The following is an 18,634-nucleotide window of genomic DNA, read 5'->3' as shown; positions in this document are numbered from 1 at the left end:
CTGCTTGCAGTCCAGCTCTCTGCTAACGCACCTGGGAAGCAGCACATGATGGACATCTTGGTAGGAACCTATATTCAGCTTAATATAAATGCAAATAGATAGTTATAGAAATACAGCTTTGTATGTTAAATATGCATGGGCTAGTACACACACATATTTTTTGGTGCTGTCAGCTGAGAGGGCCTGAAGCAATGACATCCCAATAGCAATGAGCACACCCAGCAGCCAGATCTTTGTTTCTGGCACTATTCTCCAATAAGACCAGCAGGGCTCCTTGGAGAAAAGGCTGATTCAAGGACTGGGGCAGAGAATGTACAGATGAGTCTGGAGCATCCTGTAGCACCAGAAAATAAAGTGCTTGACAATCAAAAGGCAGGCCCCTTGGTACAGTGGTTAAGACACCACTTGGGACACATGTATTCCATACTAGAGTGCCTGGGTGTGAGCATCAACTCCACTTCAATCCAGCTTCTGGCTAATGCAAACCCTGTGACGTGGCGCAGCAGAAGTGCCTGGATTCCTGCCCCTCGTGTGGGAGATCTTGATTGAGATCCAAGCTCCTGACTTCAGTCTAACCCAACCCCATCTGTCTTGCGTATCTGGGAAGTGAACCAGTAGATGGAAGATTAATCTCTCTCTCTCCCTTTCAAATAAACAAAAACAATTTAAACAAACAATAATGGTATGGGGTATGAGACAGGGACACAAAGACCAATCTAAAAGAGTTCCCAATGGTCAAAGCTAGAACAATTTGAACAACAAAATAATAGCAAAGTTTTGGATTAGAATCTACAGTATAAAACAAACATCTGTGAATTAGTAGTGATGTAAATGATGGCGTAAACAAGTATTAATTTGGATAAATTCTCCCCCCTCAAGAAAGTTGAGCTTTGCTCTTCACCCAATTGTGAGCTAAATTTAGTGTCCCATTTCCAAAAGGACAGGTTTAAATTAACTTGATCGTAGAGAAAGCTGGCAAACACTTCCTCAGACAGGTGACAGACATATGAGTGATGGGGATGGCATTTCCCTGTGTGTGAGGTGATGACAAGGGACCTTCACACCACACTCCCAGAAAATCTGATACAAATGTCGGAAAAACCCAAATTTAAAAACATTCTACAAAATACCAGCCCAGGACTCCCCAGAGTTTTTGAGATCACTAAAAACAAAGGAAATCTGAGACTTTACCTCCCAGTCTCGAGGCAGCTGAGGATGCAATGTTTCCATAAGGCTTCCTGGTGGCCCCAAAGACACCATGGCGAGAAGTTAACAGCGGGGGAGACTGGGCACTGTACTATCTTCACACCTTTTCTGTAAACCTGAAACTATTCTAAAATTTTAAAGTTTATCTTTTTTAAGATTTATTCTATTTATTTGGAAGATAGAATTACAGGAGAGGGAGGGAGAGACACTGAGACAGACACACAAAGAGACAGCTGGTTCACTCCCCAGATGGCCACAATAGTCAGGGCTGGGCCAGGCCAAAGCCAGGAGCCAGGAGCTTCACCCAGGCCCCTGATGTGGGTAGCAGGGGCCCAAGCACTTGGGCCATCTTCTACTGCTTTCCCAAGCATATCAGCAGGGAGCTGGATGGGAAGTGAAACAGCCAGGACTCCAACCAGCTCCCACGTGGGAAGCCGGCATTGCAGGCATAAACTTAACCTGCTATGCCACAATGCTGGCAAAACTTATACTGCGTTCAATTATATTTTTTAAAGATAACACTCAGAATCCACAATGTCCTCATTATTTTGTTAAACTTTACTCTTTCTAAATTTTTAATGTTTTTCTTAAAATTTTTCTCAAAAAAATTTTTTTTGACAGGCAGAGTGGACAGTGAGAGAGAGAGAGACAGAGAGAAAGGTCTTCCTTTTTTTTTTATTGCCGTTGGTTCACCCTCCAATGGCTGCTGTGGCTGGCGCACCGCGCTGATCCGATGGCAGGAGCCAGGTGCTTTTCCTGGTCTCCCATGGGGTGCAGGGCCCAAGCACTTGGGCCATCCTCCACTGCGCTCCCTGGCCACAGCAGAGGGCTGGCCTGGAAGAGGGGCAACCGGGACAGAATCCGGCGCCCCGACCGGGACTAGAACCCGGTGTGCCAGCGCCGCAAGGTGGAGGATTAGCCTAGTGAGCTGCGGCGCCGGCCAAAATTTTTCTCAAATTTAAGATTAATTTTTTAAAAAGATTTATTTGTTTGGGATCTGCGCTGTGGCTTAGCAGGTAAAGCCTCTGCCTGCAGTGCTGGCATCCCATAATAGGCACCGGTTCAAGTCCCGGCTGCTCTACTTCCAAGCTAGCTCCCTACTATGGCCTGGGAAAGCCGTGGAGGATGACCCAAGTCCTTGGGCCCCTCCAAAGCCAGGAGACAAGAGTTTCTTCTGGGTCTCCCACGTGGGTGCAGGGGCCCAAGGACTTGGGTCATCCTCCACTGCTTTCCCAGGAGCATTATCAGGGAGCTGGATCGGAAGAGGAGCAGCTGGGGCTGCAGGTGGCACCTTTACCCGCTAAAGCACAGCCCTGGCCCCAATTTTTCAAATTTCTAGTTAGTTTTATTTGACAAAGAAGTAGAGAGATGGGGGCAAAGGGGAAAAAAGGCAGGCAGAGAGACAGGGAGATATCTCTAGCCCACTGGTTCATTCCCTAAATGCCAGTGGTAGCCCAGGCTGGGTGAGGCTGAAGCCAGGAGCCAGGAACTCAGTCCCGGGTCCTGCACGAACAACAGGGACCCAACTAACCGCCTGTTGTATCCGAGGGTGTGCATTAGCAGGAAGCTAGAATTGGACGTGGAGCTGGGACTCAAATCCTAGGCACAATATGGGATGCAGGTGTCCCAACCAGTGTCTTACCTGCCAGGACAAACACTCACCCTTTCACTTTTACTTAAGTATTTGAGAGACAGAGAGTTCTCATCCACTAGTTCACCCCTTAAATACAAGAATCGTGGGGATGAAACTGGGAGCCAGGGGCTCAACCTCAGGGGACATTAGCAGGAAGCTGGAATAGGGAGTTGGGGACTGAACCCAGGTACTCTGATACGGGTTGTGGGCACCTTAACTGGCATCTGCACCCCCAGGCCGAATGCTGGCCTGTATTCTTGTCGCCACTTAAATCTGCATCATGGTGTGCTACCCTACATCTAATAACATCCCATCGGTACACAGGTCGTCCATGGTGGAAACATGAGCATTCTCAGCATGGAAACCAGCAAATGCTACAAATCAGGGCCCCTCCCACTCTCTTAAAGAGCCAGTTATTATATTAAAGATGTAATTACAGAGCCGGCGCCATGGCTCACTAGGCTAATCCTCCGCCTGCGGCGCCGGCACCCTGGGTTCTAGTCCCAGTTGGGGCGCCGGATTCTGCCCCGGTTGCCCCTCTTCCAGGCCAGCTCTCTGCTGTGGCCCGGGAGTGCAGTGGAGGATGGCCCAAGTGCTTGGGCCCTGCACCCCATGGGAGACCAGGAGAAGTGCCTGGCTCCTGGCTTCGGATTGGTGCAGCGCGCCGGCTGTAGTGGCCATTTGGCAGGTGAACCAAAGGAAGGAAGACCTTTCTCTCTGTCTCGTTCTCTCACTGTCTAACTCTGCCTGTCAAAAAAAAAAAAAAAAAAAAAAAAAGATGTAGTTACAGGACACCATGGGAGCCAGCAAAATTTCAGAAAGAACCTCAAGTGAAGATTGCTCCTATTGAAAACTGAAGCCAAACAGCCAGATAATGAAAGGCAGCACGAGATGAGACAAGACTCTCCCCTGCTGACTGCTCATCCCAAAGTCTGCAGAGATGGATCCAGAGGGTCCTAAAGGGAAAACTGGATATTTCTCAGGAAACCAATTTTTATTTATTTTTTTGACAGGCAGAGTGGAAAGTGAGAGAGACAGAGAGAAAGGTCTTCCTTTTGCCGTCGGTTCACCCTCCAATGGCCGCCGCGGCCGGCGCGCTGCGGCCGGTGCACCGTGCTGATCCGATGGCAGGAGCCAGGTACTTCTCCTGGTCTCCCATGGGGTGCAGGGCCCAAGCACCTGGGCCATCCTCCACTGCACTCCCTGGCCACAGCAGAGAGCTGGCCTGGAAGAGGGGCAACCGGGACAGAATCCGGTGCCCCAACCGGGACTAGAACCCGGTGTGCTGGCGCCGCTAGGTGGAGGATTAGCCTAGTGAGCCGCGGCGCTGGCCTAGGAAACCAATTTAAACACATCTATTTCTCCACCTCAATCAACATCTTTCACTAGCCATGTGTACATCTGCTGATCACTTCAGAGGGGTGAAATCGATTCATTATTTCCTATGACAAAAGAAAGCAGTGTGTATGAGTACGGGTCTGGAGAGGTGGATATATATATAGTGGTGGGAGGTTTTTTTGAACTTGCTCGTGCTGCCATAACAAAGTACCACAGGCTAGGGGCTTAAACAGCAGAAACTTACTTTCTCACAGTTCTGGAGGCTGGGAAGTCCAAAATCAAGGTGTGGTTTGATTCCACGAGGCCTCTCACCTTAGCTTGAGGTGGCTGTCTTCCCCTTCGTATCCCTTGTCTTCCTGCTGTGTGTACCTATGCCCTGATCTACAAACCCCCAGTTCAGTTGGATTAGGGCCCACCCTTATGACCTCATTTTAACTTGACTGACTCTGTAAAGACCCCATTTCCAAATAAGGTCACATTCTGTGTTCCTGAAGGTTTGGAGGGACACAAGACGACCCGACACAGTCAGCATGTTGGGGGCTGCATTGTGGCATGCTGGGTTAAGATGCCACCTGTGATGCCAGCATCCTATATGGGCACCACTTGGAGTCCCGGCTGCTCCACTTCTGATGCAGCTCCCTGCTGATGCGCCTGAGACAGCAATGGAAGATGGCCCAAGTACCTGGGCTCCTGCACCCATGTGGGACACCCAGATGGAATTCCGGGCTCCTGGCTCCTAACATTGGCCTGGCCCAGCCTCGGATGTTGCAGCCATTTGGGGAGTGAACCAGTGGGTGGAAGATATTTCTCTCCCCACCCCCATGTCTCTCCCTCCATGTCTCTCCCTCCGTGTCTCTCTCTCTCTCTCTCTCTCTCTTTCTCTTTCTCTTTCTATGTGAAAGTTCTCTTTGCACAGGAAGAGTAGATCTTGCCACCAGAGGGGAGAAGGTAGAGATTCCAGGAGAGAAAAGTAAGAGCTCGCCCTCTTGGAGGCTGGCAGCAGAGTGGACAGGGAAACGCACCATGATTTCCAGGCAGCACTGAGGTCTCAGCAGTAGAACAAGCATCAGCCCCCAGCACTGACTCACCACCCGCTCAGGAAATCCCTCTATTGTGTTGAATGCTTGAGTGGCACCTTGTTAACATTTCTAGAAGAACTAATTCTTTAACAATTAGATAGGATAGTGGTTAAGAGCAAAGCATGGTACGTAGTGGGTTAAACGGTTGCCTGTGACCCTGGCATACCATAGGGGTGCTGGTCCTAACTCCAGGAGCACTGGTTCCCTGCTCAGGTGCCTGGGATAGCAGCGGAAAATGGTTCCAGTGCTTAGGCCCTTGCCATCCACGTGGGGTCCAGGATGGAGTCCCAAGCTCTGGGTTTCCATTGCAGCCGTGGGCAGTGAACCAGTGGGAGGAAGTTCTCTCTCTCCCAGACACCCCCACCACCCGCCCCCATCACTCTGCCTTTCAAATAAATAAAATAAGTCTTTAAAAAGAAAAAAAAAAAACACTTAACATGATTTTGTCATGGGACTAATAATACATATTTCTTATCAATGAAATATAAAAAATAGGCATCAAGACTCTCCTACTAGAAGAAAAAAGGGAAAAGAGACAGGAACAACTCATAAGTGATCAGGGTTTGGATTTGTTAGCCCCATGTGTTAGGGGCTTAGTTTAATATTTATGGAAGACTGTAGATTCCCCTATTGTGTCCAGATTATACATAATGTACAGATTAGACTCAGGAAAGCAAGAACCCACTAAATTCCAAGGTAAGAGACTGGCATAGACGTCATTTAACGACCTCCCACCGCAGGCAGCACAGATGTCAAAATGCCTTATCTGGGTGTGATCTACATACAGTTTTTTGAGAAGGTGAACTTTACAACTGAGGTGCACATTGAATGAGAGGAAGCAAAACAACATTAGGAGGAACACTCTGGGCCAACACAGCCCAGGATCAAGGAGGGAAACAGGATGTGCTGAGGCCGGAAGTGGGTAAGCCAGGAAGAGAAGAGGATGTTTTGTTATGAGCACAACACAGGGTTCAATAACTCCCGGTCTCCACTCTGTGTCAGCCCAAGAAGATAAGGCAAATCCTTGGGTGGCTTTGTCTCGAGACCTGGTGTGGGTTTTGGTAACAACAGGACCAACACCAAAGTTCAGAAACTGATTGGAATGTAGTCTGATCACACAGCTGGCTCATAGCCTGCTCCTGGAGATGGAACTAAGAGCTTTCAAAAATGAACGCTGGGGGCTGGCGCTGTGGTATTGTGGGTAAAGCCACCACCTGCTGCTCTGGCATCCCATATGGGCACCAGTTCGAGTCCCGGCTACTCAACTTCCGATCAAACTCTCTGCTGTGGCCTGGGAAAGCAGTGGATGATGACCCAAGTCCTTAGGCCCCTGTCCCCACATGGGAGACCTGGAAGAAGCTCCTGGCTTCAGATTAGCCCAGGTCTGGCCTTTGCAGTCATCTGGGGAGTGGACCAGTAGAGGAAGACCTCTCTTTCTCTCTGCCTCTCTGTAACTCTGCCTTTAGAATAAATAAATAAATCTTTAAAAATAAGTAAATAACTGAGATTTGGGGCCAGTGTTGCAGTGCAGTGGGTTAAGCCATCACCTGCAAGGCTGGCATCCCATATGAGCATGGTTTGAGTCCATCTCTGATCCAGCTCTCTGATACTGTGCCTGGGAAAGCAGCAGAACATGGTCCAAGTACTTGGATCCCTGTTGTCCACATGGGAGACCCAGATGGAGTTCCAGGGTCCTGGCTTCAGCTTGGCCTAGTCTCAGCCCCAGCTATTGTGGCCATTTGGGGAGTGAACGAGCAGATTAGATACATAGATAGATAGATAGATATCTCTGTCTGTAACTGCCTTTCAAATAAGTAAAGAAATCTTAAAAAAAAAAAAAAAAAAAGAGTGAGCAGACTGAAGCAGACAGGCAGCTGTCCAGGGTGGGTGTGAATCCACTGAAAAATCTCCCTTTGTCCCCCAGGTTCTGGTTTCTTGGGTATTCTGAAATGTTTATTTTTCCAGATGTACTTGACATCATTTGCCATCACCTGACGCCTCACTCCCAAATCCTATTCAAATGGAATAAAGTTTGAGACACCTGACATTTTTTACAACATTTGAGTCTTCCTATCCAAAATAATTATCTTTATTTAAGTGAATTGACATCCATTTCTCAGCTTGTGGCTCTTAGATAAGCCTAGACAATGAAGGAAAAACCAATTGATGAGCTTAGAAGTGAGATTCCTCCATGTCTCCAAAACCTCCTTTACCACAGGGGGAATCATATCCACCATGGCACCCTTGATTTCTACACATAGCCCAAGTTCACTGTCACAGCAAGAAAAAGAACCAGTTCCCAGCTGCCAGCTATAACCAGCCAGGCATGAAGCAGGTGCCTCAGCCAATCGTTACTTAAGGAACTGGAGAGGCTCACTTAGATAACTTGTAAACCTTGGCAGAAACATCTCGTCTGCTTTATGTGCTCTTGAGCCGTGGCATTCCTAAACATCCGGCTGCTAATGTTCCTCTTTTACAGCATTTTTAAACCAATTTTCCAGTGAGTGTCATAAAATCACTCTATCCAGGAAGTCAGCTCTCTAACTCCATGACATAAACTTTAAAAGCAAGATGTAAAATGCTGTTGGGATGCCCCGACATGCTTTTACACTGTGTGCATTTATTAATTTATTAGCAAATCATAGGATATAAAAATCCACACCAGGGACTGCTTACCAAGTGTAGTTAGAGCTGTGGTTAGGTCTTGTGATCTCAGAGGGTACAGAAAACTCACTCAGCCTGGACAGGGCTTGCTAATTTCATGAGTTTGCTTGCTGGGAAGGTGTCCATGACTGTTTAAGATATCAAGACAAACAAACACAAAACAAGGAAAACATGAGCCCGAGAACCTCACGCTGCCTTTGTTTTAACATACAACCCAATAAGAAGTTCGTGTCAGTGTCTTCCCAAGCATAGTGACCACTCTGTGGTTTCACTTACCTTGTACCCAACGATGTTCTCACATTGGTTCTTAGGAAATGCTTGCATACACAATGACCAGAAGACAATATACTCTCCCAGACCTAGAGGAATAAATGGCTTATTTATTCACCTCCTCAACAAATCTTTAAATAAAGCAGCATATCTACCATACTATATACTTTAAAAATCATACAAGAACCACCTACATGTGTAGCCTGTGAGAAATGCAAGTATTAATATGTGTCTAGAGGCCAGCACGTGGTGCAGAGGGTTAAAGCCCCGACCTACACTGCCAGCATCCCATAATATGGGTTCCGGTTCGAGTCCCGGCTGCTCCACTTCCAATCCAGCTCTCTGCTATGGCCTGGGAAAGCAGTAGAAGATGGCCCAAGTGCTTGGACCCCTGTACCCATGTAGGAGACCTGGAAGAAGCTCCTGGCTCCTGGCTTCGGACTGGCTCAGCTCTAGCTGTTGTGGCCATTTGAGGAGAGAACCAGCAGATAGAAGATCTCTCTCTCTTTGTGTGTGTGTCTACCTCTCTCTGTTACTCTGTCACACATATATATATGTATATATATGTGTGTGTATATATATGTATAGATAGATAGATAGATGCATATATATATATATGCATCTAGTGAGAGCAGCGTGTGCCTGGGTTTGCAGAGTTAAATACACACATACACACACACATATGCAGAATGTAGGAGTCTCTGTCCCCTGGGCAAAGCCTGGGGTGTTGGCTGGGGTTTCCTACTCCCACTCCCCTCTAAGAGTTAGTATCCATCTGTCCTACTTCCATCCATCTATCCTACTTCCTCCGCGCATACTTCAGAGGCAGCCACAGTGCTTTATGAGCCCCGACCACAGCTAGGGGGCGCTAGCGCCACGTGAAACACAGCTGATCCCGCACACCAGGCCTGTGCCGCAGTCTCAGCGTTCTCTGAGCAATCTCTTTTCTAGAAATCATTCCAGGTTTGGACAAGAGTCCCCCATCCTGAATTAGAGAATGAACCAATCTGAACCAAAGATGATAGTATTCTTCATCCTTTGTATCTTTACACTTATTTAGACTGTGGACTTATTTAGACTTGGACTGGATCTTAAGGGTGTAACTGAAGTGGGCAGGCATACAGGTTAAAATCAATTAGGTTTGTGAGCTGGAAGACCACGCCTTCACCATGCCCCTGTGTGACCTCACGCCCCTACCTGGCCACACCTGGGTGCCCAGCAGCCAATCAGGTTAATTAACCACTTCCCTTTGGAAGTGGGTTAAAAGCCTGGGATACTGTGTGTCCTGGCCCTTTTCTTCCCTGGCCTCTTGCCAGAAGGGGGCTGGCTGTAGCCCTGCGCCTTTGGGCCACCTGCCTTAGGCTTCCTGGCCTAGATGCTCTTCCACGTGGCTGGCTCCTGGTGCTCCGTATGAACCAAGATTTACCTCTCTCTCTTAAATAAAGCTCTCACTCTCCTATGCATCTATCTCACTAAATAAATGCTTAAAATGTACCATGCTGCCTCGTTTATCTGTGCCGGTATTTAGAATTCTTCTCTAAATATTAGGCAAGAACCCTCTTGGGCTTATTAATATTGGGGATTTATTAATAAGCATATGGTGATATCATATGGCACCCCAAATTCTGGTAGCATATGTGGCACCCCAGATGGTGCTTCTGGGGAACTTTAAGGGGCCACGTTTTTGTATGAATTTTAGGGGGTCATCTCCGGTATCATAACTTCTAATGTAATGAACCAGATGAGAAAACAGGCTTGGAGAGGGAGAGAGCTTAGCCTGTATGTACCCCATGGCCACTCCCTAGCGGGAGGCCAGGCAGCCAGACCCCTTGTTCCTCTCTTATGCTCCACAAATTCTCCTAATGTGACAAAGCCTAATTACAGCCATTCTCCGAGGAACGGGCCTCAAGGTAAGAATGTGTTATCTAATTATCACCTCCCAGACTGATCCTAAAAACTTTGTTACTAATCACAAAACGCATCATCCATTATTCAAATTCACAATAACCCAACAAGTTAACCAAGGATTACCACCCTTATCTATCAAAGGAGAAAACTAAAATCCAGTTTAAATAACACGCCCAGGTTTGCACAGCTAAGAGCTGGTAGAGCCAGTTCAAAACTTCATATTTCTACTCTAAGCCCAAAGCTCTTCCTTCTGTTTCACTCTGTTCTAGCACAGAGAGAGTCAGAGGTTATAGATATGGATATGGATAAAGACAGAGTTACAGCTCTAGATATAAGTGTAGTTATAAACAGAGGTAGATGAGTATACTTATAGATAGAAATAGAGTTATGAATATGGATATAGACATTAAAGCTATATAGTTATTGATATGGGTGTACTATGGTTATGACTGTGGATAGAGATACATAGTTATAGATATTTGATATACAGATGAAATGCCCTTTTGAGCAAATTAAAAACTCTAGACCCTGGAAGGCACCAGGTGATGTCTCAAGTACTGGGTCCCCACCAACCACAAGGGAGACCCAGACTGAGTTTCTAGCTTCTGCCTTCGACCTGGTCCAGCCCCCACCATTGCAGGCATTTGAGGAGTGAACCAAAGAATGAGAGATCTCTGTTTATCTCCATATCTCTCTGTCTGTCTGCCTTTCAAACAAATTAATACAAAATCTTTTTATTTTATTTTATCTTTAGAGAAAGAGACAGACAGAAAGGTCTTTCTTCCGTTGTTTGGAGCTGTGCCGATCCAAAGCCAGGAGTCAGGTGCTTCCTCCTTGTCTCCCATGCGGGTGCAGGGGCCCAAGCACCTGGGCCATCCTCCACTGCCTTCCTGGGCCACAGCAGAGAGCTGGACTGGAAGAGGAGCAACCGGGACCAGAACCTGGCTCCCATATGGGATGCCGGCGCCGCAGGTGGAGGATTAACCAAGGGAGCCATGGCTCCGGCCAAATACAAAATCTTAAAAATAAAATAAAAACTCTAATCCACAGCCAGAAATCACCTATCTACACACTCCAGTTCCTGATCATCTCCTTTACAAATTCTTGCTTAAGGAAGCTGATGCCTTGACCCTGGGAATGATCTCTGCAAAGCTGGAGAGTTCTGTGATGGCTAATTCATTTTTTTTAAAGATTTATTATTTGGAAGAGAGTGGCAAAAAAAGAAATATAGTAGAGAGTGGCAGTAAGAATTAGGGAGACAGAGAGAGATCTTTCATCTGTTGGTTCACTCCCCAGATGTCCACAGCAGCCAGAGCTAGGCTATCCAGGTCTCCCCTACGGGTGGTAGGGGCCCAAGGACTTAGGCCATCAACCACTGCCTTTCCAGGTGCATTAGTAGGATGCTGGATAGGAAGCAGAGCAGCTGGGACTCGAACCCACGCTTTGATCACTTTGATATGGGACGCTGGCCTTGTAATGCCAGCCACTGTTTCCATACAGCGCAAGGAACGATGAGGGGTCCGGCACTGTGGCAGAGTAGGGTAAGTCTCCACCTGTGGCCCCAGTATCCCATATGGGCACTGGTTGGAGTCCCCACTGTTCCACTTCTGATCCAGCTCTTTGCTGATGGTCTGGGAAAGTAATAGAAGATGGCCTAAGTGCTTGGACCTCTGCACCTGCATGGGAGACCCGGAAGAAGCAGCTCCTGGCTCCTGGCTTCAGATTGGCTCAGCTCTGGCCATTGTGGCCATTTGGGGAGTGAACCAGCAGATGGAAGACCTGTCTCTCTGTCTATCCCTCTCTTTGTAACTCTGCTTCTCAAGTAAATAAGTAGATATTAAAAAAAAAAGAACTTGTTATATAAATAGAAAATTCAGGGGTTTCCTGGGACAGTCTAGGATGTTAATTTTACAAATGCCCCTGCTTTTTTTTTTTTTTTTTCTTGACAGGCAGAGTGGACAGTGAGAGAGAAAGACAGAGAGAAAGGTCTTCCTTTGCCGTTGGTTCACCCTCCAATGGCCGCCGCGGCCGGCGCGCTGCAGCCGGCGCACCGAGCTGATCCAAAGCCAGGAGCCAGGTACTTATCCTGGTCTCCCATGGGGTGCAGGGCCCAAGCACTTGGGCCATCCTCCACTGCACTCCCTGGCCACAGCAGAGAGCTGGCCTGGAAGAGGGGCAACTGGGACAGAATCCGGTGCCCCAACCGGGACTAGAACCTGGTGTGCTGGCACCGCAAGGCGGAGGATTAGCCTAGTGAGCCGCCGCGCCAGCCCCCTGCTTTGTTTTAATATACACAAGGATAAAAGGTGAAACTCAAAGAAAAAAATTCATAGTAAAAAGGTTTATTATATTCTTTTACTATTATAAAATGAAATTAGAAACTGGGAGCTCCAATACATTTCTTTTTTTTTCCAATACACTTCTAACTGTGGTAGATTTTAAGGTAATTATGTGTCTGTTTGGTAATGTATTTGCCATCAACTTATTGCATAAAAGGCTTGCTTGTGAATTCAAGATTATTTGTAAATTTATAGCCCTCTCAAGTGAAAAGGGGGTTTTTCAGAAGTACTTCCGATTTCCAATGTCTGGGGAACCTTCCACTTGCCATCAATAATGCCGCCTCCAGAAATTCTTGTTCATATAAATCCCAGCCTGACGTTCCTATAATGCACGGTGCAGCAGAGTGCTCCGAGGGCAAGAAGTAATATCTGTATGAATTATGTTAGGCCAGCACGTGGAAAAGCATTCATCCTGCAATTTATGCGTTCAGGATGCTCCCAGCGCATGTTTTGGTATTCTAAATAGATACAGGTGTTTTTAGATGAGTGGGCAGTCTTGATAAATGTTTATTGTGAGCACTGTGCAAACTGCTGATTGGAAAAAATGCTTTTTGTATTATTATTTTTGTCTGTCTCTATTCACACTATCAAAATTGTGTGGCTCTATTACCTAGTCAAAGATCTTTTGGTTTTTATTTTTGGTTTTCAATGTATAGATTGTGTTAATGGCACCAACTGTAGCCTCGGTGTTTGACCTACTCCCTTACTGTGCTCAGCACCTCAAGGTCAATGTACCTTATAGTGCCTCATGTCCAAATTTAGTCTGTTTAAGAAGATTTGGAGCCAGTGCCATGGCTCACTAGACTAATCCTCCACCTAGCGGCGCCGGCACACTGGGTTCTAGTCCCGGTCGGGGCGCCGGATTCTGTCCCGGTTGCCCCTCTTCCAGGCCAGCTCTCTGCTGTGGCCCAGGAGTGCAGTGGAGGATGGCCCAAGTCCTTGGGCCCTGCACCCCATGGGAGACCAGGAGAAGCACCTGGCTTCTGGCTTGGATTAGCGCAGTGTGCCGGCTGCAGCGCACCGGCTGCGGCGGCCATTGGAGGGTGAACCAATGGCAAAGGAAGACCTTTCTCTTTGTCTCTCTCTCTCTGTCCACTCAGCCTGAAAAAAAAAAAAAAAAAAAAAGGAAAAAAAAAGATTTGGAAAGGCTCTTAGCAGGTATCAGGGGTCCAAGTAAAAATATTATGTAATACATGGCACTGTGGCGCAAGAGTTAAGCTGCAGCCTGCAATGCTGGCATTCCATATGCGTGCTGGTTCAAGTCCTAGCGGCTCCACTTTCAATGTGGCTCTATGCTAATATGCCTGGGAAACCTGCCACCCATGTGGAAGACCCAGAGGGAGTTCCAAGCTCCTGGCTTTGGTTTTGCCCAACCCCAGCAGTTGTGGCCATTTGGGGAGTGAATGGAAGGCCTCTCTCTCCCTCCTCCCCTCCTTCTCATGTTGCCTTTCAAATAAATAATTACATCTTTAAAAATTATATTTCATTATATTTAAGCTATGTTGTATTTCTTTATATTATCTATGACACAGTGTGTTATACAATGTTGTGTTGCATTGTGTTGTGCTATGTTGCTACCATATATACACATATATATTATAATGTCTAAGACTACAGAACTATAGCTGCAGTATAAGCAAATAACACTTCTGTCTGAATTACAGTCTAAATAATTGAGGATGGTATATTTGGGCTAAATGATACATATAGTCCAACTTCACTGGATAATTGCCATTCTCTACTTTCTGCCCTGTGACTTTAAAATGTTGGTTTTTGACTTTTCATTTGGTGGTTTTAACAGTGGCTGAGACCTCAAAACTTACCCCATCTCCTGCCTTCGGATGGGAGAGAGAGAGAGTGAGAGAAAGGGAGACCGTGTGTGTTCTTGGTGATCTCAGGCAAATGTGTCTACAACGTAGCTTAGTAACCAGTTCTGGTGTTTACCTCCCTGAGTCCAGAGTGAAGCTGGCAGGTCCTCTTACCTTCCCTCTTCTAACAGTGATGTCTATACCTGAGCTCCTGGGATGAACCTGGAGGTGGATTTAATCTGAAACTCAATAAGAATTACAAGGAAAAGCACCCAAATAAACATGGAGCATTAAGTAAGGAATGGCTTTTGAAGTCACTGAGTCAAGTTCTTTGGTAAGGCCATCGAAAAGAAACCATGAACTATTCTGCGTCTGAAAGAGTTGTTTCAGAAGCTTTAGAAATTCTGGCAGGAAAAGCAGATTACTTTCCAGAATTAGCAGGAATAAGCTTTATTCTGAAATCATGACTGTTCTATTTGAATTAAATTCAAATGTGGCTAATTCCTCTTAAGCATATTACAATTGTAAAGAGAAGACCAGAGGGGGCGGTGAATAACCTTGATCCTTGTCAATAATTAAATTGGTTGGCTTATAAAGCATAATGTCTAACATTGTAAAAATCCCAGTGTTCTACTTCTGTCTCATTAGCGAAAATAAATAGGTTAGCGTTAGGCACGCAAACTAATACATGAATTCCACACTGTTCAAGGACATGCCAAGGGAAGCTCAGCAGTCAGGGCTGGCAATTGTTTATTCAACTTGGCTTTCTCTACCCAAAAAGAGAGAAAGAAAAATGAGGAGATTAGCCCCCCTCACCCAGCAAAACTACTAGGTGATCTGGCCATTCGCCATGGGGCAGAGACTGGTGTAAGCTCCTGTGCTACCGGGACGTGGCAAAGAGCTTCCTCCTGCACACTGAGGAGGGCAGTGCGAGCTGTCGGGTGATGCAGGCTTCCGGTGAGAGTGGGCCTGACCCCAGCTGGGCCCAGGCCCACCCCTTTTCAGGGCAGAGGCCCAGCCTGCTCCTGCAGCCATGCCCCGGCCCCTCACAGGCTCATGGCTGCGTGTGCAGGGTCAGAAGGGATGTCCCTCCATAGTGAATGATTCCCACTCGTTCTCCTGTATCAGAGGAGAAACAAGTTCACGCTGTAGACAAATGGCCAGGCTTGCCTGATGCTCCAGTAAGTTTTTCCCTTTTCATGTCCTAAATAGGGTGACCCAGGAGCTGGCGTTGTGGCCCAGTGGGTTAAGCCGCCACTGTGACACTGGCTGTCCATATCATAGCAGCAGTTTAAGTACCGGCTGCTCCACTTCCAATCCAGCTTCTTGCTAATGCCCCTGGGAAAGCAGCGGAAGATGGCACTAGTACTTGGGCCCCTGCTACCCACATGGGAGACCCTGGTGTAGTTCCAGGCTCCCGGTTTCAGCTTGGCCTGTCCCCTGCTCCATCTATCATAGGCATCTGGGGAGTGAACCAGCAGATGAAAGACTTCTCTCTCTCTCTCTCTCTCTCTCTCTCTCTCTCTCTGTGTGTGTGTGTGTGTGTGTGTGTCTGTCACTCTGGTTTTCAAATAAATGGAATAAATCTTTTTTAAAAATTGATATATAAACTTCATTTATGTACATAGTCTAGGTCTTGCAGTAAAAAGAAAGTCAGCAATCGTAGGCTAAAGAGAAGAATGAAAAGAAAAAGGGTGAGGGGCCAGCGCTGTGCTGTAGAGGATAAAGCCACCACCTGCAGTGTCAGCATCCCATATGGGTGCCAGTTCAAGTCCTGGCTGCTCCACTTCCAATCCAGCTCTCTGCTATGTCCTGGGAAAGCAGTAGAAGATGGCCCAAGCCCTTGGGCCCTGCACCCACATGGGAGACCTGGAAGAAGCTCCTGCCTCCTGGCTTTGGATCAGCACAGCTCTGGTCATTGCAGCCATCTAGGGAATGAACCCATGGATGGAAGACCTCTCCCTCTCTTTCTCTGCCTCTCTGTAACTCTGCCTTTCAAATAAATAAATAAATCTTAAAAAAAAAGAAAGAAAGAAAAAAGAAGAAAAAGGGTGAATGTGGCTTTGCAGACACCATTTTTGCCTGCAGCTGCCCCTTGTCAGCCATGGTTAATAACCCCACCGTGTTCCTCAACACTGCCATCGAAGGTGAGCCTTTGAGCCACGTTTCCTGTGAGCTACCTGCAGACAAAATTCCAGACAGCTGAAAACCTCCAGGCTCTGAGCACCAGCGAGAAAGAATTGGGTTAGAAGGGTTCCTGCTTTCCCAGGATTATTCCAGAGTTTATGTGCTTTGTGCCAGAGCGGTGACTTCACAGACCATAATGGCACTGGTGGCAAGTCCATCTGTGGAAAGAAATTCGATGATGAGAACTTTGTCTTGGAGCATACAGGTCCTGGCATCGTGTCCACGGCAAATGCTGGCACAACACAAATAGACTTGTTTTTCATCTGCACAGTCCAGACTGAATGGTTGGATGGCAAGCAGAGTGAAAGGTGGAAGCCATGGAGCACTTTGGCTTTAAGAGTGGCAAGGCCAGCAGGAAGATGAGCACTACTACCAACTGTGGACAACTCTCATGCATTGACCTCAGGAGAGCACCCCTCCGTCCCATCTGCTCGTGACATCCAGTAGCTGTGCTCTTAAGTGCAGTTATCCGGGTTCCATTTTCCTTACTTCTCCTCCAAGTCTAGCGGGATTGCAGAGTTAAAGTTATAAAATAAAAATTTAAATAACCAAAAAAGAATCAAGTCTTCCTCACTCCCAAACAAGATATGGGCTTTTTTTTTTTTTTTTTCATAAGATTCATTCATTTATTTGAAAGCCAGAGTTACGGAGAGAGGGAGAAAGAGAAAGTAAAAGAGAGAGGGGGAGGGAGGGAGGGAGAGAGAGAGGTGCCTTGGCAGGGCCAGAGCAAATGATTCACAGGCCTTACACAGCCTGCAGGCTGGACATTCCCTGACCCCAGCACTGTGAGAACTTTAAGTCATTCTCCAAAGCCCCAAAGTCCTGAGCAGTTAGGTGGAGATGGCCTGTGTGGCAGTTCCAGTGGCCACAGGTTAAAAGAGGGAGGATTTGCCCCTTTCACTTCCTGAAAATATGATAAGGACTTGCTCACTGCCCTTCTTGGGATCAAGTAGCCATAATAATGGACAGGTGTCGTGGGCACCCTCTGAGAGCACCTGTGCACCTGTCAAACCCCAGTGCCTCCATCCTTCCTCAGGGAAGTGTTGGTCTGCCTGAGCACCCCCACCCCGAGAATTCCTCCCCCCAGAAAACAGGGATTTAACAGTGCCCAGAGGGAGAAAGGGCCCTCCCTTGCACCTCTGTCCACCCTTTGGTTTGTTTTCCTGTTCCCTCTAAGGTAAGAGATAGGTCCTGTGAGAGATTTTGAAACATTTTAGCCAACTTAAGCCTTTAGAAGCATAGCTGTAAACTTTGAAGACATTGTAAGTGAAATAAGTAGACACTAAAAGAACAAATCTTGTCTGAATCCACTTATATGATGCCTCTAGAGTAGTCAAATCCACGGAGACCAAAAAGTAGAGAGCAGGCATTCAGTGTAGAGGTTAAGACATCCCTTGAACACCCATGTCTCATGTGGGAGTGCCTAGGTTCAAGTCCACCTCGAGTTCTGATCCAGCTTCCTGCTAATGTACGCTCCGGGAAGCAGCAGGTGATGGCTCAAGCACACGGGTCCCTGCCACCCACCTGGGAGACTCGGATTGAGTTCCAGGCCCTGGCTTCAAGCCTGGCCCAGCCCTGACTGCTGCAGACATTTGGAGGAATGGATCAGCGGATGGAAGATCTCTTTCTCTTTCTCTGTCTTTCTGTCTGTCTCTCTGTGTCTGTCTTTCAAATAAAATGAAAAATAAAGAAATGAATAGGGGTGGATGCCGTGGCATAGCGGGTAAAGCCACCGCCTGCAGTGCTGGCATCCCATATGGGCGCCAGTTCAAGTCCTGGCTGCTCCACTTCCAATCCAGCTCTCTGCTATGGCCTGGGAAAGCAGTGGAAGATGGCCCAAGTCCTCAGGCCTCTGCACCCGCATGGGAGATCCGCAAGAAGCTCCTGGCTCCTGGCTTCAAATGGGTGAAGCTCCAGCCGTTGCAGCCATGTCAGGAGTGAACCAGTGGATGGAAGACCTCTCTCTCTCTCTCTCTCTGCCTCTGCCTCTCTGTAACTCTGCCGTTCAAATAAATAAATAAATAATTTTTTTAAAAAAAAGAAATGAATCAATGAAGTAGAATACTGAGTGCCAGGGCTTCAGGGAGGGGCAATGAGGAGTTAGTGTATATGGATATAGAGTTTCAGATCAGGATTAAGAGAAAGTTCATCTGGATGGTTGTGACGTCTGCACAACAATGTGAACAGATTTAATGTTATTGA

The 18,634-nt window shown here is 47.1% G+C and overlaps 1 pseudogene; it reads left to right on the top strand.

Moving 5' to 3' along the window:
• The first annotated feature begins 16,349 nt into the window (after nucleotides 1-16,349).
• LOC127493520 (peptidyl-prolyl cis-trans isomerase A pseudogene) lies at nucleotides 16,350-16,869 on the top strand (annotated as a pseudogene).
• The last annotated feature ends 1,765 nt before the right edge of the window (nucleotides 16,870-18,634 follow it).

Source organism: Oryctolagus cuniculus, chromosome 7 (assembly GCF_051225735.1).
Source record: "Oryctolagus cuniculus isolate XC-2025 breed Fujian yellow rabbit chromosome 7, ASM5122573v1, whole genome shotgun sequence".
In the NCBI taxonomy this organism is placed as follows: Eukaryota; Metazoa; Chordata; class Mammalia; order Lagomorpha; family Leporidae; genus Oryctolagus; species Oryctolagus cuniculus.
This window is presented reverse-complemented; position numbering and strand designations above follow the sequence as displayed.